We start from the raw sequence: 26,229 nt of genomic DNA, 5'->3' as shown, positions 1-26,229 counted from the left end.
CAACCCAGTTTATATATATGATCAGCCCAATTAATTCCATACCCAGCAATATACAACAATACAACTTCCTCCCACTTCCCATACCATCATTACATATTCCCCATATACTCCTCATATCACCATTAAAATTCCATATAATTCGTCAATTCGTAAAACAAAACAAAATAAAAAGTTGTATGTCCATGAATAAAGCTTAGCTAAACATAGACTAAGATTGTCTCAAATTCTCTAGGATCACACCTTACTTCTCCTCGATGTTTATTTGCCTGTTTGCACTGCTCTAACCGCAAATTTTATTTCATATTTTTGATGATTATTTAGATTTACAGATGATTCAAAGAAAACAAAACTATTTAGACAAAAGACACAGAGGTGACTCCAGAGGTGCATAGAATTAACTGAAAGGACACCTGAGATATGGAGGGTGCCATATTTATTTCCTTTTAAACAATACCAACTTTGGAAATCCTGCTGATCTCTGGCTGCAATGGTATCTGGAACACACACCTGAAACAAGCATGAGGCTAATCCAATCAGACTTCAGTTAGAAACATCTGATCTGCACGCTTGTTCAGGATCTATAGCTAAACGTATTAAAAGTAGAGGATCAGCAGGACCAGGGCCGGCCCTATACTTTTTGCCGCCTGAGGCAAATTTAGGAGAAAATTGCTGCCCCCCCGCCCGTCCGTGGGTGCGGGGGGGGCCGGCCGCCGAGCCGGAGGGGTAGCGGGCAGGTCGGGGGTATTGGGCCTAGCGGTGGGGAGGGGGGTCGGACCCCCCCCCTCCCTCGCCTGGGTCCCCCGATCTGCGCTCCCCTCCAGCTGTAATTAGGAAGCAGCCGCTTGCAGATCGTAAGAGGCAACAGGCGGGGAGGACTCACCTTTTCCGCGTTCCAGCGAGCGCTCCACTGACGTCACTTCCTGCATCGCTGTCCACTTACAATACAGTGGGCGGCGATGCAGGAAGTGACGTCAGTGGAGCGCTCGCTGGAACGCGGAAAAGGTGAGTCCTCCCCGCCCGTTGCCTCTTACGATCTGCAAGGGGCTGCTTCCTAATTACAGCTGGAGGGGAGCGCAGATCGGGGGACCCAGGCGAGGGAGGGGGGGGGTCCGACCCCCCCCCCTCCCCACCTCTACGCCCAATACCCCCGACCTGCCGTCTACCCCTCCGGCTCGGCGGCCGGCCCTGAGCAGGACAGACAGGCAACTGGTATTGTTTACACAAAAAAAATATAGCGGCCTCCAAATACCTCTCAGTTCAGGCGTACTTTAACTAGACACTAGGAATTAGAAACAAGGAGATCAACAAAAAGCACCCATTCATCAATTTGTGCATAGAGATTTCATGATAGAATAAAAAGGACTTGTGTTGTAATAGTACATGGTATTGAATTTCAGATTGGCCACATGGAAAGCAATGCTTTTTATGGCAGGAAATACACGTTCATGGTTCATGTTAATGGCTGGAAACATATTCAGAGAAGACAGGATTATGAAGACCAACTTGTCCCCAGCACTGGATATATGTAGTGAAATATTTTCTCCATTTAGTTTATTAGCAATGCACCTTGCAAAAGCCATAGATGTGCACACCAGGGTGTTTAAATATTTAAGAAATTATTGGCTTGTGTCTGCACAGATATGTGGTTAATTTGGGAAGATTCCTGTTTATGTTAGCACTTTATACATAAAGTTTAATAACAGTAACAGTTTGGTATACATTTTAAAAGTGAAACAGAGAACTATTCCAAACATTTAGCAAGATGTCCAGATGCCTAAAAGAATTGCTAAAATGTTACAGCACAAACTTACTGGGTAAAAACACGTGTTCTATTATAATTGTCGACTGATTAGACATTAGCAAGAATGTACAAGGGTGTACAAAATGTTCAGGTTACCTAGGTGATCACTAAATCAAATATGCTGTTCTAAATCATTACATTAGAATTACATTTCCAACGTCAAATTTTGCAAGAAAGACAGAGACAGCCTTATTCATTTAAAACATTCTACAACATTAAGGGCTGGTGGCTGCTCAATTCATGCAAATAGGAATCTGTACAATTTAATTAAGCAAACACTTTGGGTAAAAGTTAACTTGCTTGGCCATACAGAAAAAAAAGAACTCACTTAAATGTCTCTTTGTTTTCCCAATGTTATTATCTCCTAATTCAATTAGTTATTCTGAATTTGAGAGGCATTTTTAATGCAAAAGATAAATGCAGATTTGCACTATATTTATCACCTACTCTGCCTAAGTAGCAACATAAATTGCTGCTGATCACCGAATGAATAGAACATTTTATTTGTAATTACTTTTAATCATTTTTTTTACATTGTAAACAAAATGCAACAAAAAAAAGTGCCCTCCCTCATCTACAACCTCTTTTAACCAAAAAGTGAAGTGGTATTACTGGCCTTTGAAATCTGGTACCTCCTCCACCGTACCCATTGTCCTTTAAGCCCTGGGATCCTAGAGGACTCACAGTTAATAGTACTTTTTAAAAGTACCTTTATTTTCAGTTTCTGCAATAGTTTTATTTGCTGAATTTATTTCGTAATTTTTTTTACTAAATTATTTCTACAGTTGTTGCTTTGCACAGGGATGAGCAGAAACTACTCCAGTGCAAATTTACGCATCTTAGTTCGCATCTAGTTCATAGGGGAGGTTTCAAAACTACGCTTACAATTTTACACGTAGCGAAGTACCGCTACGCGTAGCTTACGCCCACTATGCATAGTTAACAAGTGTATTGCGTAGTAAACTACGAATGCGTTACTCGGGTCTATTTGTCCGCGTGGGATTGTTTGCTTACAAATTTACGCATTGGAAAGGGAAATGTACGCAAGAGTTCCCAGTATAAACATTTAAAGAGGAATTCATGCGTAAAATTTGTTGCATACCGGCATAAGCATCTACGTAATCTACGCTTCACACTACGCGTAATTGCGTATTTTAACGCGTAGTCCACGAAATGCATACAAAATGAATATTTGATTTCAAAGCCGTAGTTTGGCGAAGCATAATTGCATAAAACTACGCGTAGTTCCAGTGTAGCGAAGTTGGCTGACTATGACCATCCCTGGTTTCGCATCACTGGTTGTGTTCCAGGCAGTTTATTATTTTATTTAACAAATTTTTCTTACAGTTACTCCTTTTTAGTTGCTCAATCGCTCTGATTATGAAACCTCTTTTGTAGGCCTAAGGGCCCTTTTACACTTAATCAGTTGGTATGCGTTAGTACGCGTTGGTGTGCGTTAGTATGCGTTAGTACGCGTTTTTCCATAGCAGTGCATTGTGACAAAGATTTCAGTTAAGACGCGTTAAGTGTGAAAGGTGCCATAGGAAAACCTGGGACTTACTTTGAAAATCAGGTTTCTTTCCGTTTTAACTGAGAGCAACTGATTAAGTGTAAAAGGGCCCTTAGTGTTTCTTTGAGTACACACTGGTTTTCAAACTTGCTGCTTATTTATTTATCTAGTTAAATATTAAAGTTTACCTTAAATGGTGTGCATAGTAAGTTACCATTCTTAAGTTTTTAGTGATTTCACTGAGGCCTATGTGTATTAGGGCTAGAATTAGTTGAGCCATTCCACATAAGAATATAGTAGTCTGGCTACTTTATTCCAAAAAGGGGCCATCCTCGATAATGGGCTTTTGCAATTTCTGTAAGAGAAAGATGAGTTAGTAGTACCAAATTAAGCTAGATTATAGAGAGTTAAGTATCAGTGTAAAATTATCTTTTTAGGCATGTCCCAATGTGCGATACGAAAAATAATATTTGATATGTCTATAAGCTAATGTTGGTTGATTTTTTAAGCACAATTTCCTTTCTTCTATGAAGACCTTGTATTAAAGCAATATTTCTGTGTTATATCTTATATCATGGTGTGTGTGTGTGTGTGGGGGGGGGGGGGGGGAGGGGCCTGAGGGAAGTTACAAAGATATTTAGGAAGTCAGGGAGTCTTTAAAGAGCTATTGATTTTAGATGTAAAACAATAGGCCCTGTGCAATTTAATTTAATGACATAAAAAAACTTGCTCAGAGCGAGTTCTTTAATCCCTGACATTGCACACGAGTTGCCAGCAGCTTCTATTGGCAGTGACTTGTTGCTGATGTTTGTGTGGGACTAGCTTCACACAGAGGAATTTAACAAATCTTCTGAGTGTTGAACAGCTGATAATTTGATTAATAAAGTACATTACACAATATGAAGGGTGCTGGTGGCCTTTTACATATATACATATATATCCCCCCTCAAAAAAGTGTGTATATGAATATATATATATATATATATATATATATATATATATATATATATATATATATATATATATATATATATATATATATATATATATATTAGAATGCCTTTATAGTAAACTCCAAGGGACAGGGAAAGCTAGTTCACTATATCAGTTTACTATATCAGAATTGGTCATACATTGTATCCTTTTTTGTTGCAGAGGCAAAACCACTTTATTTGTGAGTGCGATGCAGTGCTGGACTCTTTAGCACCTTGTCCGCCATGCTGACTGGCATGGCCACGATGGCTGAACTAGACTGTGATGGACTCTGCCATATTAACCATAGTAGTCCACATGGTCCATGGCATGGAGAGTACTCCCCCTTTTCTGCAAAATCCCTGACCATTTTAAAGAGAAAATAACTTTTTCTCCTAGGAGATAATTTGTATCCTCTATTTAAAATAACTTTTCAACAACAACAACAAACATTTGTAAAGCGCTTTTCTCCAGTGATGCTCATCCGAGCTCGGATATCTGAGATACTCGGATATCCTAGCTTTTTTTTCACTATTCGAACTTGAATACCGAGCTCGAATAGTATTTGCTATCCGGGCTGTGTTATCCAAGCGCACTCAGATAGCAATCAGCTATCCAGAGATATCCGGAGGGGAGCAACATGCGAACAAAAGTTCCTGCGGACCTACCAGGGGATGGACCGACTCCTTGAGGCGACAAGGAAGGTTGTGCGTCATTTCCGGCACTCGGCTGCAGCCGTAGCGAGTCTGGAAGAGGTGCAGAAGGAGCTGCACCTGTCACAGCACCGGCTCATGATCGATGTTCCAACTCGCTGGAACTCCACCCTGGCGATGTTGGAGCGTCTGGTTGAACTGGTTGAACAGAGGCAGGCTGTCAGCCAGTACGTTGCACGAGCAACAGTTGCCGCCATCACTGCAACTGGGCGTGCTACGACCAACCTCCCGTCCATCATCTCCACGGAGGACGGGGGCACATGCAGCAGGTGTGCTCAGTGCTGGCACCCTTCCTGCAGGCCACCAACATGGTAAGCAGGGACCATGCAATGGTGTGCGAGTTGGTCCCCTTGGTGTGTGGGCTGGACAGGGCCCTGTATGCACTGCTGGAAGAGGGAGCGGCAGCCTTGGACCAGCAGGAGCTGCAGGCAGCTTCACAGGCCACCTCTGAGGAGGAGGGCTTGGAGTTGGTGGAGGTCCCTGACCTTGCTGCTGATGAGGGGGAACAGCAGAGTGCAGCTGGAGTGGTGCTGGGGTGGAGAGAGGATGAGGTGGAGGAGACAGAGGATGAGGAGGACAGCACTGTCGGCTCTGGGGCTGCCGATGATGTGCCAGCAGACGTGGCCAGACTCTTCCCAATGGCAGCGCACATGCTGAGGTGCCTGCGCAGGGACCCAAGGGTCATCCAGATGAAGCAGAGGGAGGACATCTGGATCTGCATGATGCTGGACTCTCGTCTGAAGGGGAAGCTCAGCTAGTTCCTGCCTGCAGGAGGAGACCGTGTGCAACAAATGAGGGATTTGCAGCTGTCCCTTGTTGAGCGCTTGGAGGAAGCCTTCCCTCAGCCATCCACCCTCACTGTCCAGCCAGCACAGAGGCAGCAGCAGGTGCCTGCATCCACCAGCAGCAAGCGCACGCACACCACAGACCTGCTGTCTCTGACCAACGAGCTCTACATGAGTGTAGAGCTGCCAGGGACTAGAGAGGAGGTGCCTGCAGCAGCATCCTTCTCCAGTCACAGACAGCGCTTGACCCACATGGTGGCTGACTACATGGGTTCCTTCAGCAGGCTTGACAGCATTGCCCCTGTTGATGCCATGGAGTATTGGGTCAAGCACATGCCGATCTGGAGCGAGCTTGCGCAGTACGCCATGGAAGTGCTCTCCTGCCCCCCTTCCAGCGTACCGTCAGAGCGTTGCTTCAGTGCAGACGGTGGAGTCATCACTGAGAAGCGATCTCGTCTGTCTCACAAGTCTGTGGACAAACTGACGTTTCTCAAAATGAACCAGGCTTGGGTGGAAGGCGAATTCCTGGCCCCTGTTGTCGGCGAGAGGGGGACATAAAGTGGCACACACACATTACACCTGCTGCTGCTGTATTTCTTCCTGCTGTCTGTGTCTCCACTGCCAGGGAACACATTAAAAGGTGCTGCTGCCCATGCGCCACCAGCTATTTACGCTCAAAAATAGCTGCATTTCTGAAAAAAAAAATGTAATAATTTTGTGTTATTATTTTAGAGGTGTCCGGGTTGAAAAGTGTGCTGTCCCAATTGTGTATTGGACACAATGTGGGCTTCACGACCGCTGTCTGGAACCTCATGGTGTTTATTTACGGCCCTGGTACCACCGCTAGGAACCAGGGCCTATTATGTCTCGCTGCCTGCCCTCCTGCTGCCTGCTGCCAGTCTGCCACACACTCATCCTCCTCATGCTGCCTGCTGCTGTATTTCCTCCTGCTGTCTGTATGTTTCCACTGCCAGGGAACACATTACAAGGTGCTGCTGCCCATGCGCCACCAGCTATGTCTCGCTGCCCGCCTGCCTGCTGCCACTGCCACACACTCATCCTCCTTACGCTGCCTGCTGTTGTATTTCCTCCTGCTGTCTGTGTCTCCACTGAACACATTACAAGGTGCTGCTGCCCATGCACCACCAGCTATTTACGCTCAAAAATAGCTGCATTATTTTGGAAAAAAAATTGTAATTATTTTAGAGGTGTCCGGGTTGAAAACTGTGCTGTCCCAATTGTGTATTGGACACAATGTGGGCTTCACGACCACTGTCTGGAACCTCATGGTGTTTATTTACGGCCCTGGTTCCACTGCTAGGAACCAGGGCCTATTATGTCAGTCACATCACACTGCCTGACACACACTACTCCTCCTCCTGTAGCTGCATTGAGCTTCTGCTGTCTGCATGCTGCTACCACTGCCAGGGAGAACAGAAGAAGAACTATTTTCTGCTGCCACCACTCTCCTACCAGCTATTACCACACTATAATAGCTACAACTACTTCCTCATCCTGCTGATGTCTGTGTTTTATCACCGCCAGGGTACACAGAAAAAGGCGCTGTGGCTTGCAATGTGCCACTACCTATTATGCCATCAACACAAATATAACTATGGTGTTATTAAAATAAAATATTTCCACAAAGGAAGTAAAAAAAAATATTACAAAAGAAAGGAAAACCAAGACACATAATATAATGATAGAGAAGAAGAAGAAGAAAAGGAAGAAGAAGAAGAGGAAGAAGAAGAAGAAGAGGAAGAAGAAGAGGAGGAACAGGAAGAAGAAGAAGAAGAGGAGGAAGAAGAAGAGGAAGAAGAAGAGGAAGAAGAAGAGGAAGAAGAGGAGGAAGAAGAGGAGGAAGAAGAGGAAGAAGAAGAGGAAGAAGAAGAAGAAGATCTGGAAATGCCAGGCTAAACAGGTGGCTTTTCAGTCTGGATTTGAATAGTTCCAGGGATGGTGCTGTCTTTACTGGGTGTGTCAGGGAGTTCCAAAGAGTAGGGGCAGCATGACAGAAGGCTCTATCTCCAGATTTTTTGAGGTGCACTCTGGGAGTGACCAAGTTTATAGAACTTGCTGATCTGAGGTTGTGAGAGGTGTAGTGCAGCTTCAGCAGGTCCTTCATGTATCCAGGGCCCAGATTGTGCAGGGATTTGAATGTCAGCAGTCCAATCTTGAAGAGTATTCTCCATTCTACTGGTAGCCAGTGCAGTGAACGAAGGATCGGTGTAATGTGACAGTGGCGAAGCTGGTTTGTTAGCAATCAGGCAGCAGCATTCTGCACTAATTGCAGGCGACGCAGGTCCTTTTTGGGGAGGCCAGCATAAAGGGCATTGCAGTAGTCCAGCCGTGATGTGATGAAAGCGTGGACTAGGGTTGGAAGATCCTCTGTGGTAATCAGATGTTTAATCTTTGCAATGTTCTTCAGATGAAAGTAGGAAGATTTAACTACAGATGAAATTTGGTTACTGAAACTCAATTCCCCATCGATTAGTACGCCAAGGCTGTGCACAGGGTTGGAGCTGTTTATGTCTGAATTCCCAATCCTGATTGGTGTTGCTTTAGGATAGAGCTGTTTTGATGGCGAGTGCTGGCTTTGGACAAACAGGACCTCAGTTTTGTCAGCATTCAGTTTCAACCAGTTATCATTGATCCATGCCTGTAGCTCAGCTAAGCAAGAGTTTATTTTTGGGGTAGGGTCTGTTCCACCAGGTTTGAAGGACAGGTATAGCTGTGTGTCATCGGCGTAGCAGTGGTACGTCAGGCCATGACATAGGATAAGTGTACCGAGTGGCAACATGTAGATTGCAAACAGCAGAGGGGATAGGATTGATCCTTGTGGCACTCCGAATTGTAGAGGTGCAGGTTTGGACATTATAGGTCCGAGGGATACTCTCTGTGTTCTGTCAGTCAGGAATGATCTGAACCACTGGAGGACTGATCCACTGATGCCACAGTACTCCTGCAGTCTGTTAAGCAGGATTTCGTGGTCAACTGTATCAAAAGCCGCTGAGAGATCCAAAAGGATTAGGATGGAGCATTCCCCTCTGTCCCTTGCCATGAGCAGGTCGTTGCAAACTTGGATGAGGGCTGTTTCACAGCTGTGGTGTTTCTTAAAGCCAGACTGTAGAGGGTCCAGGATGTTGTTTACTGACAGCCTGGTTTCAAGTTGCAGATAGACAGCCTTTTCAATAACTTTACCTAAGAAGGGGAGGTTGGAGACAGGTCTGTAGCTGCTCATAGCATCTGGATCCATGGAAGGTTTTTTAAGAAGGGGCTTGATGATTCCTTTTTTTAGAGAGGTAGGAAACCTCCCTGCTTGCAGAGAGCAATTTACTATTTTGTGAAATGCTGGACCAAGCAGGTCAGGGCATTTCAGCATATGTTTAGTTGGTCCAGGGTCCAGGTCGCAGGTTGTCTGGCGGAGGCGACGGAGGATGTCTGAGATCTCTTCCTCACTAATACTTTTGAAGTCAGTCCAGGGTGTTAGGTTGTTTTTGCAACTATTTCCAGGAGTTGAATAAGTCTTAGGTGCTGTGGACTGAATGTGAGACCGAATAGAGGATACTTTGTCAGCAAAGTAGCAAGCAAATTTCTCGCATAGCTCCTTTGAGGGAGTTATAGTAGGTTTTAGACAGGATGGGTTACATAGTCTATCAACTGTGCGAAATAGTTGGGCTGGCCTGTTGGTGGCCTTTGCGATCTCCTGTGATAGGTAGGAGGATTTTTTCTTGGTGATCGCATTTTGGTAGCTTTCCAGGTGAGAGACAAGGGTGTGTTTATCTTTTGAATTCTGAGATTTTCACCACTTCCTTTCTAGTCTGCGCACTTCTTTCTTTAGGTCCTTTAGTGAGCTGTCAAACCACCGTGCATGGTAAAGTGGTGTAGACCGTTTAATGCAAACTGGAGCAAGGGCGTCATAGGCAGATGACACTGCATGGTTGCACATCAGGACCATGGAGTCTGGGTCTGCGCAATGATTGGTTAATGCGTTGAAGTTGAGGGTATTCTGAACGTGCTGGGGTGAGACATCTTTCAGAGAACGGTATTTTATGAGTTCTTTTCCTCTGTGTTTTATCGCTGGTGCTGTCAGAGAAAAGTGGATGGTGTGGTGGTCTGACCATACCACTGGGTTTATATCCATGTGTGATATTAAAAGTCCGGAATGAAATATAAGATCCAGGGTGTGCCCTTTCTTGTGGGTGAGGAGGTTGACAGCCTGAGAGAAACCCAGTTCACTTATTATGAGTAGTAGTTCACTTCCTAGGCGGGAGTCGTGATCATCCACCCATGCATTAAAATCTCCCAGGATGAACCATCTAGGGTGTTCCACTGTTAGGCAGGATAAGAGTTCAGATATTTCCTTAAGAAAGGCTGGACCATTTTTTGGGGGGCGGTATATGAGCAATATGTTGATGTTTACTTCTGCTGACAGTTGGGCTGCAAGACATTCAAAGGTTTCAGTGGGGCCTATGGCCAGGGGCCTTATGTTCAAAGAGGATCTGATGCATATGGCAACCCCCCACCCTTGCGGACTTGTCTCTCACAGTGCAAGACTGAATAATTGGTCGGCACGGTTGCTTCAAGAGTTGGGCCTGCATGTTTCCCAAGCCAGGTCTCTGTCAAAAAGGTCAAATCAGAGAGCTCTATTAGGTCATGTATAGTTGCAGTCTTATTATTTATCGATCTGGCATTGCAGAGTGTAGCTGTGATTGAGCTTTCCTGGGGACAACTATGTTTTTTATACTTGGATCCACTACCTCTCCTCCCCCTTCTGCTTTTCTTGAGTATCCCAAAGGATTTTAAGAGGAGAGCTAGTGAGGTGTTAATTTGTAATTGTTTCTTGGGAGGGCAGGCAGAGAGAAGATCTTTTGATGAGTGTTTGTATGTTGACATTAGAGACAATAGAATTGTTTAGATAGCTTTTACTTCTGGAGTCCTGCTGAGATCAAAGGGGATCTGTGCAAAATCCTTTCATTCCTACACAGTTGGATCATAGATTTATTTTAAGTAAAGTTCCTTGTTTTAGAGTTAGATGATAAATGATAACATAAATGTGGAAAATAGTCACTTGGTGCATATGCCTTGGATAATGGATAAAGGATTACTCACAGGGTGGAGTGAGGGCAATCACAGGCAATCAAGTCTTCAGAGAAGTTGAAGGTCTTGTTTCAGGTCAGCTGTTAGACGGCTTGGTGTGTTCAGCAGTGGTAAGCTTCATGGAGGATTTCAATCCAGTTTAAATCTCTGCCATCCAAAGTAATCCGATTGTTCTGGTTGGTTGTAGTTGGAGCCTTAGTTGTGGTGGGTGGAATTCCTCTGTATTTTGGGTCCAGTTTCAGCACAAATAGGTTTAAAGGTGTAGAAATCTAAAGGTCTGGAGCAGCTTAAGAGAGCTGCAGTCCGGCTGCTCAGCGCACTTTCAGCAGTTCACTTTAAGCACTTAGGTAGTATTTGGTTCAAAAAGTGCACAAAAAAAGTACTATCAAAATTATTTTCAGCATTTCATGCCTGCTGGTGGCTTAGGTGCTTTTTTTTCTTTTACAAGGGCCTATATGCATTTTTTTCCTGAGTTTTCTTTTAGGTGATATTTTTTAAACTTGTCAGTAAAATACCTTTTAAGCTACCAGAAAGCAAGACAATATTAAAAATACTTTTAACCTCCCTGGCAGTGCATTTCTGTCTGGAATTATCAGTCAAAAGCGGTACATTGGTTTTCAAGAATTGGAGGCCTCCAATTCTTAAGTCACAACTCACCAAAATATGCCAGAATAAAAGCCTGGTAGACATTCTGCATATAAATCAAAGACTGGAACACAAATTTGTTAAATTAATTAAATTCATGAATAAACTTAAATTGTGAAACTGTACAAATAAGGAAGACAGAAAGTAGTCAAAATCCAGGCAGATGTTGGTGCAGACAGCAGGCAGAGAGTAGTCAAAATCCAGGAAGACGTCGGTGCAGGCGGCAACATGTATAAATTGTCCTAATTTTTCCTACCCCGAGCTCAGGTCGGGGTTACCGCCAGGGAGGTTAATAGTACCCTTTCACCTACTTTTTGGTACAATTACAGTCGATAAGTTCCAGAAAGTTATTTTTAATAGAAAATAAATTATCTCCTAGGAGAAAACTCAGGAGAAAAAGTTAATTGCATATGAGCCAAGGAAATAAAATGTTGCTTAGGAGATAACTTAAACTCAGAGGAAAAAAAATAATTGGATAAGGGCTAATCTCTCTTGAACATCTTGGACAAAAATTTGTACCACTACTAGAGATGTCGCGAACGGTTCCAGGCGAACTTTGGGGGTTTGCGTTCGCCTGCATCAGGCGAACTTTTGCAGAAGTTCGATTCGCCCCATAATGCTCTATTGAGCAAATCTTTGACCCTCCATATCACTGTCAGCAGACACATTATTGCCAAACACACTGCTCGAGGCCACCCCGCCCACCCTCCCTCCTCCAAGCAAGGTCCTTATACCATTTGACTCAGTTGTCTGCCTACACTAATTAGTTATGGGACAGCTGCTACACACTCTGCTAGGGAGATTTTAATTAGCCTCCCTCCTCCTTCCTACCGGAGGGAGGAGGGTTTCATCTGCCAAGGAATTATACTATTTCAAAAACCAGTTTACATCATACCATGGCTGGGAATCGAAACCAGCTCTCACTGTGTGGTGGGCAAGTCACCCTAACCACTGTACCACTACAGTAGTAGCTGAAGCTGGCCTAAAATTTACCATTTATGCTCAATGCAATAGAAACATTAGGTTGCTTAAAGGGAGCCTTAACTGAGAGTGATATGGATGTTTCCTGTAAACAATACCAGTTGCCTGGCAGTCCAGCTGATCTTTGTGACTGCAATAGTGGCTGAATCACACCCTGAAACAAGCATGCAGCTAATCCAGTCTGACTTCAGTCAGAGCACCTGATCTGCATGCTTGTTCAGGGGCTGTGGCTAAAAGTATTAGAGACACAGGATCAGCAGGCGATTCAGGCAACTGGTATTATTTTAAAAGGAAAAATCCATATCCTTCTCCGTTTAGGTTCCCTTTAAGGATTTGTAGCATACAAGCCAACTCACATTGGCTGGGATTTGAACCTGGGTCTCACTGGGTGGTAGGCAAGCACCCTAACCACTGTACCACAACAGTAGTAACTGAAGCTGGCCTAAAATTTACCATTTATGCTCAATGCAATAGAAACATTAGGTTGCTTAAAGGGAACCTTAACTGAGAGTGATATGGATGTTTCCTGTAAACAATACCAGTTGCCTGGCAGTCCAGCTGATCTTTGTGACTGCAATAGTGGCTGAATCACACCCTGAAACAAGCATGCAGCTAATCCAGTCTGACTTCAGTCAGAGCACCTGATCTGCATGCTTGTTCAGGGGCTGTGGCTAAAAGTATTAGAGACACAGGATCAGCAGGCGATTCAGGCAAATGGTATTATTTTAAAAGGAAAAATCCATATCATTCTCCGTTAAGGTTCCCTTTAAGGATTTGTAGCATAAAAGCCAACTCACATTTGCTGGGATTTGAACCCGGGTCTCACTGTGTGGTGGGCAAGCACCCAAACCACTGTACCACAACAGTAGTAACTGAAGCTGGCCTAAAATTTACCATTTATGCTCAATACAAGAGAAAAAGTAGACAAGACAAATAACATTTATATCACACTTTTCTCCTGGCGGACTCAAAGCACCAGAGCTGCAGCCACTAGGGCATGCTCTATAGGCAGTAGCAGTGTTAGGAAGACTTGCCTAAGGTCTCCTACTGAATAGGTGCTGGCTTACTGAACAGACAGAGCTGAGATTTGAACTCTGGTCTCCTGTGTCAGAGGCAGAGCCCTTAACCATTATACCATGCAGCCACTGCTTACGGATATGTAAGCCAGACATGGCCTTGTCTTTTGTGTTCAACAGTTGTCCAAAGAGAACCCCAGATAGCCAGGTAAATTCATCTCTCTCTCTCTCTCTCTCTCTCTCTCTCTCTCTCTCTCTCTCTCTAGTAGGGATGGTCACCGCTTTCCGCGGAATTGTATTTTTGAGCATAAATAGATTGAGCATAAATGGTACATGCTAGGCTGGCTTCAGCATGTGGTGTTGCGACAAAAAAAAATGAAATCTGCCACGGACTCACCATGCCCCTCTCTGAATACCTTGAAGTGTCTACTTTCCAAAATGGGGTCATTTGTGGGGTGTGTTTACTGTCCTCGCATTTTGGGGGGTGCTAATTTGTAAGCACCCCTGTAAAGCCTATAGGTGCTCATTGGACTTTGGGCCCCTGCAGTTAGGCTGCAAAAAAGTGCCACACATGTGGTATTGCCGTACTCAGGAGAAGTAGTATAATGTGGTTTGGGGTGTATTTTTACACATACCGATGCTGGGTGGGAGAAATATCTCTGTAAATGACACTTTTTTAAATTTTTTTACACACAATTGTCCATTTACAGAGATCTTTCTCCCACTCAGCATGGGTATGTGTAAAAATACACCCCAAAACACATTATACTACTTCTCCTGAGTACGGCGAAACCACATGTGTGGCACTTTTTTGCACCCTAACTGCGCTAAGGGGCCCAAAGTCCAATGAGTACCTTTAGGATTTCACAGGTAATTTTGAGAAATTTCGTTTCAAGACTACTTCTCACGGTTTAGGGCCGCTAAAATGCCAGGACAGTATAGGAACCCCACAAATGACCCCATTTTAGAAAGAAGACACCCCAAGGTATTCCGTTAGTAGTACGGTGAGTTCATAGAAGTTTTTATTTTTTTGTCACAAGTTAGCGGAAATTGATTTTTATTGTTTTTTTTCACAAAGTGTCATTTTCCGCTAACTTGTGACAAAAAATAAAATCTTCTATGAACTCACCGTACTACTAACGGAATACGTTTGGGTGTCTTCTTTCTAGAATGGGGTCATCTGTGGGGTTCCTATACTGCCCTGGCATTTTAGGGGCCCTAAACCGTGAGGAGTAGTCTTGAAACCAAATGTCGCAAAATGACCTGTGAAATCCTAAAGGTACTCATTGGACTTTGGGCCCCTTAGCGTACTTAGGGTGTAAAAAAGTGCCACATATGTGGTACCGCCGTACTCAGGAGAAGTAGTATAATGTGTTTTGGGGTGTATTTTTACACATACCCATGCTGGGTGGGAGAAATATCTCTGTAAATGACAATTGTTTGATTTTTTTTACACACAATTGTCCATTTACAGAGAGATTTCTCCCACCCAGCATGGGTATGTGTAAAAATACACCCCAAAACACATTATACTACTTCTCCTGAGTACGGTGATACCACATGTGTGACACTTTTTTTCAGCCTAGGTGCGCTAAGGGGCCCAATGTCCTAATCACAGGTCATTTTAAAGCATTTGTTTTTTAGACTACTCCTCACGGTTTAGGGCCCCTAAAATGCCAGGGCAGTATAGGAATCCCAAACACTGGTCCACATGACAGCCCAGGGGCCCCAGGTCTCTCTCACTCACTGGGGCCCCCAAACCACCATGCGACACCTAGAGGGAAGTGCGGGCAAGCCCTGGACCTCTCACCTCCAGGGAACTCACCCCACCACCTCTAAACTGAATGCCAACTGCAACAAACACAATTGCTAACTTCCAGTCAGAGCAATATCCTGCCTCTATCTGGCCAGCAGACGCTTGTCAGCCAATCAGGTGCACTGTCATACACCCTTTGCCTGCTGTACCATACCTAGCAGGAATTACATAGATTAGCATTCAGGTGGGAGGCTTCGGTTGGACGCAATCGTGAATTGCGTCGTTTAACAGGGACGCCCCGTGTAGGCACATCTCCCACACGGTCCCCTCCCTAACCACTCACCTGTCAACCGCATCGTAGAAGCTGCAAAGAATAAAGTTTAAAATCACAAACACTGGTCCACATGACAGCCCAGGGGCCCCAGGTCTCTCTCACTCACTGGGGCCCCCAAACCACCATGCGACACCTAGAGGGAAGTGCGGGCAAGCCCTGGACCTCTCACCTCCAGGGAACTCACCCCACCACCTCTAAACTGAATGCCAACTGCAACAAACACAATTGCTAACTTCCAGTCAGAGCAATATCCTGCCTCTATCTGGCCAGCAGACGCTTGTCAGCCAATCAGGTGCACTGTCATACACCCTTTGCAAAGGGTGTATGACAGTGCACCTGATTGGCTGACAAGCGTCTGCTGGCCAGATAGAGGCAGGATATTGCTCTGACTGGAAGTTAGCAATTGTGTTTGTTGCAGTATAGGAATCCCACAAGTGACCCCATTTTAGAAAGAAGACACCCCAAGGTATTCCGTTAGGTGTATGGCGAGTTCATAGAAGATTTTATTTTTTGTCACAAGTTAGTGAAAAATGACACTTTGTGAAAAAAAAACAAAAATCAATTTCCGCTAACTTTTGACAAAAAATAAAATCTTCTATGAACTCGTCATACACCTAACAGCATACACTGGGGTGTCTTTTTTCTAAAATGGGGTCAGTTTGTGGGGTTCCTATACCGCCCTGGCATTTTACGGGCCCAAAACCGTGAGTAGTCTGGAAACCAAATGTCTAAAAATGACTGTTCAGGGGTATAAGTATCTGAAAATTTTGATGACAGGTGGTCTATGAGGGGGCGAATTTTGTGGAACCGGTCATATGCAGGGTGGCCTTTTAGATGACAGGTTGTATTTGGCCTGATCTGATGGATATGAGTGCTAGGGGGGTGACAGGAGGTGATTGATGGGTGTCTCAGGGGGTGGTTAGAGGGGAAAATAGATGCAAACAATGCACTGGGGAGGTGATCGGAAGGGGGTCTGAGGGGGATCTGAGGGTTTGGCCGAGTGATCAGGAGCCCACACGGGGCAAATTAGGGCCTGATCTAATGGATAGGTGTGCTAGGGGGTGACAGGAGGTGATTGATGGGTGTCTTAAGGTGTGATTAGAGGGGGGAATAGATGCAAGCAATGCACTGGCGAGGTGATCAGGGCTGGGGCCTGAGGGCATTCTGAGGGTGTGGGCGGGTGATTGAGTGCCCTAGGGGCAGATAGGGGTCTAATCTTATAGGTAGCAGTGACAGGGGGTGATTGATGGGTAATTAGTGGGTGTTTAGGGTAGAGAACAGATATAAACACTGCACTTGGGAGGTGATCTGACGTCGGATCTGCGGGCGAACTAGGGGCTGATTGATGAGTGGCAGTGACAGGGGGTGATTGATGGGTGGCAGTGACAGGGGGTGATTGATGGGAGATTGACAGGTGATCAGTGGGTTATTACAGGGAAGAACAGATGTAACTAATGCACTGGCGAATTAATAAGGGGGGGTCTGAGGGCAATCTGAGCGTGTAGGCGGGTGATTGGGTGCCCGCAAGGGGCAAATTAGGGTCTGATCTGATGGGAAACAGTGACAGGTGGTGATAGGGGGTGATTGATGGGTAATTAGTGGGTGTTTAGGGTAGATAACAGATGTAAACACTGCACTTGGGAGGTGATCTGACGTCGGATCTGCGGGCGATCTATTGGTGTGGGTGGGTGATCAGATTGCCCGCAAGGGGCAGGTTAGGGGCAGATTGATGGGTGGCAGTGCCAGGGGGTGATTGATGGGTGGCAGTGCCAGGGGGTGATTGATGGGTGATTGACAGGTGATCAGTGGGTTATTACAGGGAAGCACAGATGTAAATATTGCACTGGCGAATTGATAAGGGGGGTCTGAGGGCAATCTGAACGTGTAGGCGGGTGATTGGGTGCCCGCAAGGGGCAGATTAGGGTCTGATCTGATGGGTAACAGTGACAGGTGGTGATAGGGGGTGATTGATGGGTGATTGATGGGTAATTAGTGGGTGTTTAGGGTAGATACCAGATGTAAACACTGCACTTGGGAGGTGATCTGACGTCGGATCTGCGGGCAATCTATTGGTGTGGGTGGGTGATCAGATTGCCCGCAAGGGCCAGGTTAGGGGCTGATTGATGGGTGGCAGTGACAGGGGGTGATTGATGGGTGATTGACAGGTGATTGACAGGTGATCAGGGGGATAGATGCATACAGTACACAGGGGGGGGGGTCTGGGGGGGGGTCTGGGGAGAATCTGAGGGGTGGGGGGGTGATCAGGAGGGGGCAGGGGCAGGGAGTGATAAAAAAAATAGCGTTTACAGATAGTGACAGGGAGTGATTGATGGGTGATTAGGGGGGTGATTGGGTGCAAACAGGGGTCTGGGGGGTGGGCAGGGGGGGTCTGAGGGGTGCTGTGGGCAATCTGGGGCAGGGGGGGAGAAATCAGTGTGCTTGGGTGCGACATAGGGTGGCTGCAGCCTGCCCTGGTGGTCCCTCGGACATTGGGACCACCAGGGCAGGAGGCAGCCTGTATAATACACTTTGTAAACATTACAAAGTGTATTATACACCTTGTATGCGGCGATCGCGGGGTTAACATCCCGCCGGCGCGATGTTGCGGCAGGTGAGCGGAGACAGGCGCTGGCGAAGGATCGCGTCACGGATGACGCGATCGCTCCGCCCATGCCCTTACAAGGACCGCCGCCTCTGTGGGTGAGCTGGTCCTTGCAGGCTCCACTTCCCGGCCTCCCCTGTGCGTTAGGCGGTCGGGAAGTGGTTAAAGGGAACCTAAACGGAGAAGGATATGGATTTTTCCTTTTAAAATAATACCAGTTGCCTGAATTGCCTGCTGATCCTGTGTCTCTAATACTTTTAGCCACAGCCCCTGAACAAGCATGCAGATCAGGTGCTCTGACTGATGTCAGACTGGATTAGCTGCATGCTTGTTTCAGGGTGTGATTCAGCCACTATTGTAGTCACAAAGATCAGCTGGACTGCCAGGCAACTGGTATTGTTTACAGGAAACATCCATATCACTCTTAGTTAAGGTTCCCTTTAAGCAACCTAATGTTTCTATTGCATTGAGCATACATGGTAAATTTTAGGCCAGCTTCAGTTACTACTGTTGTGGTACAGTAGTTAGGGTGCTTGCCCACCACACAGTGAGACCCAGGTTCAAATCCCAGCCAATGTGAGTTGGCTTTTATGCTACAAATCCTTAAAGGGAACCTAAACGGAGAAGGATATGGATTTTTCCTTTTAAAATAATACCAGTTGCCTGAATCGCCTGCTGATCCCGTGTCTCTAATACTTTTAGCCACAGCCCCTGAACAAGCATGCAGATCAGGTGCTCTGACTGAAGTCAGACTGGATTAGCTGCATGCTTGTTTTAGGGTGTGATTCAGCCACTATTGCAGTCACAAAGATCAGCTGGACTGCCAGGCAACTGGTATTGTTTACAGGAAACATCCATATCACTCTTAGTTAAGGTTCCCTTTAAGCATCCTAATGTTTCTATTGCATTGAGCATAAATGGTAAATTTTAGGCCAGCTTCAGTTACTACTGTTGTGGTACAGTGGTTAGGGTGACTTGCCCACCACACAGTGAGAGCTGGGTTCGATTCCCAGCCATGGTATGATGTAAACTGGTTTTTGAAATAGTATAATTCCCTGGCAGATGAGACCCTCCTCCCTCCGGTAGGAGGGAATAAGTAGAAGGGTAGAAGGGTAGAAGGGTAGAAGGAGAGGAGAGAGGAGAGAGGAGGAAGGAGGGAGGAGGGAGGAGGAAGAGGAGAGAGGTGGGAATAGGTAGGAGGTAGGAGGAGAGAGGTGGGAATAGGTAGAAGGGTGGGAGGAGAGAGGAGGGAGGAGGGAGGAGGGAGGAGGGAGGAGGGAGGAGGGAGGAGGGAGGAGGGAGGAGGGAGGAGAGAGGAGGGAGGAGAGAGGAGGGAGGAGGGAGGAGGGAGGAGGGAGGAGGGAGGAGGGAGGAGAGAGGAGGGAGATGGGAATAGGTAGAAGGGTGAGAGGAGGGAGGAGAGAGGAGGGAGGAGGGAGAATAGGTAGAAGGGTAGAAGGGAGGGAGGAGAGAGGTGGGAATAGGTAGGAGGGAGGAGAGAGGTGGTAGAAGGGTAGGAGGTGGGAGGAGAGAGGTGAGAGGAGGGAGGAGAGAGGTGGGAGGAGAGAGGAGGGAGGAGGGGATCCACAAGAGGCTAATTAAAATCTCCCTAGCAGAGTGTGTAGCAGCTGTCCCATAACTAATTAGTGTAGGCAGACAACTGAGTCAAATGGTATAAGGACCTTGCTTGGAGGAGGAGGGAGGGTCCTCCAGCAGTGATGTGTATTTCACTCAATCAGGTGTGCCTCCAGGTATTAGTGCTCTTGAAACATGTTTTCTATCATTTTTCCAGCCGGTAGAATTTTTTAAAATTTTCAAAGTTCGCCTCCCCATTGAAGTCTATATATATGTCCTTCTTGCACTAAATGTGCACAAGTAGGAGTTAACTGAGATAATGTACTACAAGGGGATGACACTGAAGGGAAATGGCAAGCTTTTAAACTTATTCTCAATCAATATTGTAGTATGTATATCCCATATGGAAACAAAATGTCTAGGAATAAAAAAAAGGCCTCTATGAATAAATAGAAAGGTAGAGATAAAATGAAGAGGAAAAAGAATGCCTATAAGGTCCTAAAACAGGAGGGGACCGAGGCTGCATTAAGCAATTATAAGGAGTGCAATAAAAATTGTAAAAAAGAAATTAGGCTAGCGAACACTGAAGCTGAAAAATCAAATCGCTAGGGATATTAAATCTAACCCAAAAAAGTTTTACAAGTACATCAACTCTAAAAAAAGAAAGGTTGACTGTATTGGACTCCTAAAGGATGAGAGTGGGAACTCAATGGTGGATGACTAAGGTAAGGTAGAGTTATTAAATGCTTTGTTTGCTTCTGTCTTCACAAGGGAAACATCACTGTTGCAAATTACAGAGGCAGAAGAGTCTCAATCTTCCAACTGTAATATTAAATACTTAACGCAGGAAGAAGTGAAGGCAAGACTAAATAAATTAAAAATAGCCAAGGCACCTGGCCCAGATGGCATGCATCCTCAGGTCCTAAGGGAATTAAGTTCAACTATAGATAAACCCCTTTATCTTATCTTTTGTGACTCTTTTTCAACTGGCAGAGTCCCAGTGGATTGGCGAACAGCCCACGTTTTCCCATTATTTAAGAAGGGCAAAAAATCAGACCCAGAAAATTATAGACCTGTAAGCTTAACATCAATCGTATGCAAACTATTTGAGGGGTTACTAAGAGATACTATACATGACTTCATAGTAGAAAATAATCTTATTTCTCAGCATCAACATGGGTTTACTAAAGACAGGTTCTGTTTAAATAACATGCTCAGCTTTTATGAGGTAGATGATACAAAATTGTGCAGAATCATCAACTCTCAGCAAGATGTGGACATATTGCAACAGGATCTGGATAGGATGGCTATATGGGCGCATAAATGGCAGATGAAATTCAATGTTGAAAAATGTAAAGTCATGCATTTGGGTCGTACCGATGGTCTAGCACCATACAAAATAAATGGAATACAGTTGGGGACATCAAACTTGGAGAAGGACTTAGGAGTACTCATCGACAACAAGTTAAATAATCATACTCAATGCCAAGCCACTGCAGCTAAAGCTAACAACATTTTGGGATGCATTAAAAGGGAAATGAAAATCGAGATGCTAGCATAATATTGCCCCTGTTTAACTCTCTAGTAAGGCCACATCTGGAATATGGAATTCAGTTCTGGGCACCACATTACAGGAAAGATATTGCAGTCTTAGAGCAGGTGCAGAGACGAGCAACAAAATTTGATACGTTGGATGGAAGGTCTCACTTACCAAGAAAGGTTAGATAAACTAGGTTTATTTAGTCTAGAGAAAAGACCCCTTAGAGGGGATCTAATTAACATGTATAAATACATCAGAGGGCAATATAAAAGCTTGGCGGATGAGCTTTTTGTCCCTAGGCCTTCTCAAAAGACTAGAGGACATGATCTGCGCATGGAGGAAAAACGTTTTAGCCATTTATTTAGGAAAAGTTTCTTTACAGTAAGAGTGATTAAGATGTGGAATGCATTGCCACAGGAAGTAGTTATGGCAAACTCTATACCTGCATTTAAAGGAAGCTTAGATGCTTTTCTTACGTTGAAAGACATCCATGGCTACAATTACTAGGTAATGCCTAATGATGTTGATTCAGGGATTTTATCTGATTGCCATCTGGAGTCGGGAAGGAATTTTTTTCCCTTTTGGGGCTAATTGGACCATGCCTTGTAAGGGTTTTTCGCCTTCCTCTGGATCAATAGGGATATGTGAGGGAGTAGGCTGGTGTGGGTGTTGTACTTTGTTCTCTGGTTGAACTCGATGGACGTATGTCTTTTTTCAACCCAAGTAACTATGTAACTTCTTTTTTTCTTGTGGGAATTCCCTTTAACCACCCTGGCGTTCTGATTAAATCGCCAGGGTGGCTGCGGGAGGGTTTTTTTTAAATAAAAAAAAAACTATTTCATGCAGCCAACTGAAAGTTGGCTGCATGAAAGCCCACTAGAGGGCGCTCCGGAGGCGATCTTCCGATCGCCTCCGGCGCCCAGAATAAACAAGGAAGGCCGCAATGAGCGGCCTTCCTTGTTTTGCTTATATCGTCGCCATAGCGACGAGCGGAGTGACGTCATCGACGTCAGCCGACGTCGTGACGTCAGCCGCCTCCGATCCAGCCCTTAGCGCTGGCCGGAACTTTTTGTTCCGGCTGCGCAGGGCTCAGGCGGCTAGGGGGGCCCTCTTTCGCCGCTGCTCGCGGCGAATCGCCGCAGAGCGGCGGCGATCAGGCAGCACACGCGGCTGGCAAAGTGCCGGCTGCGTGTGCTGCTTTTTATTTCATCAAAATCGGCCCAGCAGGGCCTGAGCGGCAGCCGCTGGCGGTGTTGGACGAGCTGAGCTCGTCCAGACCGCTCAGCTGGTTAAAGTTTCCACAGCATTGTGTCACTTGTTTGTCCTCCTTTTTCCCTTTTTCTTGTAACAGAATACACTTCTTAGCTTGGAATCTGAAAACAGATTATTTCTTGCTTTTTTCATTTTCTCCATCATTCTTCACTTCCTCCACAGGGCCTAGTGCGGCAAGTGCAGCGTGCCAACACACCCACTTCCTGACTTTTCATTGTGGGTAAGCGTTTGGTGATTTATAGGATATTTCCACTGGCAGTCTATTGCACACTTGTTTCCCTTTCCTAGCCAGCTTTGTTTGTGTTTTCACTTTGTTTTTTTTCCCAATTGTTTGTTTGGCACTTTTAAATGCATTTAATTTGCTTCTTAATTGCTCTATGCACTTGCACTTTCTCCTCATTAAGGAGATATCTGTTTGACAAGACAAAACACAGAACATTTAAATCACACTTTTCTCTTGGCGGGCTCAAAGCACCAGTGCTGCAGCAACTAAGGGTGCACTCGGTATGCAGTAGCAGTGTTAGAGAGTCTAGCCTAAAGGTGGCCACACGATACAATAAAATGATCCGATTTTACAGCAATTCGATTAAAACGATCGTATCTCTCGAAAAAAATCGAAAAAGCTTTTTTTTCATTCGACTGAAAAATCCGATCGGAATTCCCATTTTTTTCGATTTAAATCGATCCGGAATGCCAGATATTTCTGTTCAATTTCTGTAAAGATTGTATGGTGTGTGTTGGACTGTAAGTTTATTAATATACACACCCTAGCAATTTTCTCAGAGTTTCCAATAATTTTTATCATAATTGGGGGAAAAAATTTACATAGGTGTGTGGTACATTGGTCATATTTTTTAATTTGTTACAATCAGTCAGAAAAATTTATTGCAATTCTTAAATTGAACAGATATTTAAAAAATTGTATGGTGTGTGGCCACCTTAAAGGTGGCCACACATGATACAATAAAATGATCAGATTTTACGTTAATTCAATAAAAACGATCGGATCTCCCGAAAAAATCGAAAGCTTTTTTTTTCATTCGACTGAAAAATCCGATCGGATTTCCTGTTTTCTTCGATTTTAATCGATCCGGAACACCAGGTATTTTTCTTCAATCTTTCTAAAGATTGTATGGTGTGTGTTAGATTGTCAGTTTATTAATTTACATACCCTAGCAATGTTGTCAGAGTTTCCAATTATTTTTATCATAATTGGGGAAAAATTTAACATATGTGTGTGGTACATTGGTAATATTTTTTGAAATGTTACAATCAGTCAGAAAAATGTATTGCAATTCTTAAATTGAACAGATATTAAAACAATTGTATGGTGTGTGGCCACCTTAAGGTCTCCCTACAGAGCCCTTAACTAGTACACTATCCAGCCACTGCACTCATTCCTTTAGTGAAGAGCAATTGGTTGACACTACACTCTTATCTGTACAAAGGCACTTTCCTTGCATATATGCAGCTTATATTGTCCTTATATTGTTGGGTGGACTTGCAACTTCCTTGATCCCTATAAAGGGGATTTTTAATTGCACTTGTTCTTTTCAGGGTTTTCTTTGATACATATAATTTGGTTGCTGCAATAATTATGCACATCTCTTTTTCTCTTTTGCATATATGCACCTCAATAGTCCCTACCTTGTAGTTGTAACTACATTGATTTTTAATGCACTTCATAAGCTTCCCCTGCACAGACACATTGTTCTCATTGGCCAGTCACACTGATTATATTTGTATTGATTAATTTCCACCTTGCTGTGAAAAGAATTTTAATTGATCAATGCAGATTGTGAGGACTATAAATATTATTATAATTATATATTATATTTAAATATCACATTATGCATAATATGACATTGAATACTGCAAAGGAATGCATTGTGGTCCAGCCTTGATTTTAATTGTTTTTGATGATGATGTCAGTTTGTAAACATATAAACGATTGGTGATGTAATGATGGGGGGAGTATACTTTCTGAGTCAGCGTGTGTGCTCAAGACTATGTAGCTGGGTAATGGAAGAGGCTACACAGATGGCCACAGAAGTAATGAACAAGGGAGCAAGATTGCCCAGAGCAACTGCAGCTCTGGGCAGCCTATCACACTAGATGTGATACAATACACAACAGACATAGTCGGTAACAGGCTAGGGTCATACACGATAGATCAGATGGCAGTGGTACAGTGGACTAGACAGAATCAAAGTCAGTAACAGGCTAAGGTCATACACATTAGATCAGATGGCTGCGGTACAAGGACTAGGCGAGAGAATGGTCAGTAAAGCTAAGGTCGTATCTAATTCAGTCTGGCAGGTGCATTGAAATACATTAATTGAGTAATGAAAGTCGCATTAATATACAATGGCTGCTTAGTGCAACGCCGCACTAATCCTCAGGCTGAGTAACAAGACAGACGGAATGCTTTGCCAATCTAGTCGCTTCCCCAGCGGCGGCAAACATTCACACTGACATAGAGAAGACTAACAGGTAGAAGCATAACTAATGGCAACTGCTGCTTCAGTTACGTTCTCAGGAACAAGACAAGAAGGAATACTACCAGTCACCAACGTGGTGATGGCAGAATCCAAGCTATCAGGTTCAGAAGGACTTAGCTGTATCCCCATGGATACAGCAAACGTCCAAGTAAGAAACAAAGTTAAACAATGCAATATTCAATTCACATGAATGACCCAGCAACAACTCAGGGAGCTGTATGCTATGTCAGGCTGAGTCTGAAATGGGAGGCAGACTTTTATGTGGACATCAGCCAATGGTTGCAGGTATGCAAATTCCCACACAGCTGAATGGTAATCACTCAATCCTGAGCTAGCTTGACCACAAGCTGCCAGCCGACTGTGAAAAAGGACTCTCATAACAAATACATGCAATATTATGCAACAATATTCATGTAGGAAATCCAGGGCTATCTGGCTGCAGTTCAACTGCAGCAAGCAATAGGAGGAATCCTGCTAGCATCCTGAGCTGCTCTGAACTGCAGAATGTTTGCAAATGACAATGAGACTTATTGCGAATGCGCAACCGAATGCAAGCAGATAAGTCAGAACTGCCTAGTTGCAGTTCCACTGCAACCGACAGAACATGCTACAGGAGAGATCCTGACAGGTGAACCTTATAACAGGATTTTGGTTACATTAATATTTGTTTCTTCTTTTTTTCATTATGAATCAACAATGGCAGGTTGTCGACCTATTTACCCCTGCAATAACCCCCCCCCCCCCTACCATAAGGAAATATCAATAAGTTGTTCATGGGTATGGAAGTTTGCTCTATGCCTTCTCATTTTTATGCACTTATTCTCCACTTCCGGTCTGCATAGGGCGTGAAAGAACTCCTCCCAGTTTATATACGTGATGGCAATTGGCACCGAAATAATATTTTAAATTCTCTTTCTATAGTATCTAAAACTAAAATGAAATACCTTTCTTAGACATGAGCCAATTTCTTTACTTCTGAATATATGAACTCTTATCACTTTATAAGATGGCTTTTCATTTGGAGTAGAATGATTCTGAGTAAAGTCAACAAGGTCCTGTACTCTTCGCTTGATTTTGTTCTTTGTTGGTTTTTGCTCACTTTTGTTATAATGGGTAACTAATAAGT

The 26,229-nt window shown here is 44.4% G+C and overlaps 1 long non-coding RNA gene across 2 annotated transcripts in view; it reads left to right on the top strand.

The window, feature by feature from the left end:
- LOC137518459 (uncharacterized) overlaps positions 1-26,229 on the top strand; it is a 260,370-nt gene that overhangs the window by 27,560 nt on the left and 206,581 nt on the right. For both annotated transcript variants that reach the window (XR_011020825.1, XR_011020824.1), the window contains exon 2: positions 22,765-22,822. This is a non-coding gene — a long non-coding RNA (uncharacterized lncRNA). The remainder of the gene's footprint in view (positions 1-22,764; positions 22,823-26,229) is intronic.

This window comes from Hyperolius riggenbachi, chromosome 5 (assembly GCF_040937935.1).
Source record: "Hyperolius riggenbachi isolate aHypRig1 chromosome 5, aHypRig1.pri, whole genome shotgun sequence".
NCBI lineage: Eukaryota > Metazoa > Chordata > Amphibia > Anura > Hyperoliidae > Hyperolius > Hyperolius riggenbachi.
This window is presented reverse-complemented; position numbering and strand designations above follow the sequence as displayed.